Raw genomic sequence first — 1,452 nt, forward strand, 5'->3', positions numbered from 1 at the left:
TGGGACATACGGGGAGAACATCTCAAGGGTTCTTCCTCAGTGTTTGTTTTTGTATGAGAACAGCAGCTGCCTAGTGTGAATATTTACAAAATAGGTGGTTGTTACCAGAGGTCATCTTTATTTCAAGTCCTCATAGCCACATTGATGTTTCTTTGATTTCAAGCCCAGGATAAATACTCATATTGCAGTTACAAATGGTGTAATCGTATCCTGGCCTCTGCTAGATACATGGAAATTCCAAGCTACTTTGTGGGCTTCAGATAAGTTATACAGATTTATGCAGGACTGGGAGCAGAATTATATTTTCTATTTCTTTCAAAGGATTCTAAGAATTAATAGCACCCTAAAATACAATTCAGTTACACTTAGGACTCAACAAAGGTGAAAACAACCCTTTTTGCACTCATTATTTTTTGTGCTTCCTGAAGAGCCATCCCCAGGTGTGACAGCCAGGCGAGGCCAGTGGGTTGTGTGCCGCAAGACCCAGTCCCAAATTTCCTCTTCCAGCACTTTAACCTCTGAGACACCTCGTGGTGGAAACATTTACTGCTGGCAGAGAGGGGCTGGCGTCTCGGGGAGAATCCATTTCACAACAACTTGGGGCTTCCATTCTGCTGCGCTTGGAAGTGGTTGAGGTCGTACAGCCAGCGCAGTGCTGATTTGGGGAAAAGATGGATCTGTAGCAAATTTTTATTCAAAAGATCTAGAGCCACAGGGAAATTCATTTAGTTAAGAGTGAAGTCCGCCTTTTCCCAGGGCTCCACAGATATTTGTGAGATTGAGCGATAATATTTTACCGCAACAGTGCCACAGTTACAGTTTCTGTGCAAATGAAGCAAACACGTGGCTCTCGCTTGGGTTTCACGTGGGGTTTGGTTCTTCAGACCCGAAACTGAATGTGAAACATCAGTGGGAGCTCAGGAGCGTGATGGATGGAAACCCTCCCGAGGGGAGAGCAGAGAGGTCCTGTCCTTCTCACGTGAGCCGCTGAAACCAGTGACTTCAATAGACGGGAAGTACTTTCAGCTCATTTTCTGTTTTAGAATGTGGAATATGGTGACTGTAACCACCATGAATTTTTACAGCAGCTTAATTTTTCTACTGTTTTAAATTTTGGGGAATTCACCTTCATTTTCTGGCCAGCAAAGTGGAAGGAGCACACAGCTGTATCCTGTGCTTACCCGAGGTTCTGGCATTGGGGATTCTTGTTCTCAGCTCAGAGTTCACTTTCGGTGCTTCCCTTAAATGAATAAATGTGATCGGGTTTATATGAAATTTGCTTTCAAAGTTGCAGTGAATGCTTTCAGCCCGGGATGAAAGTAGCCAACTATATTTACTTGAAAATATATTTATTTGACATTTTTCCAGAGGAAAATTCAGGAAGAGTCATGAGGCCCCGCGGCCCTGCTCCCTCCGCGGGCCAGCGGCCTCCCGAAGGCGGCGGTCGGCGGG

The sequence above is a fragment of the Charadrius vociferus genome, unplaced genomic scaffold (genome assembly GCF_000708025.1).
Source record: "Charadrius vociferus isolate BGI_N301 unplaced genomic scaffold, ASM70802v2 scaffold1482, whole genome shotgun sequence".
Taxonomy (NCBI): Eukaryota; Metazoa; Chordata; class Aves; order Charadriiformes; family Charadriidae; genus Charadrius; species Charadrius vociferus.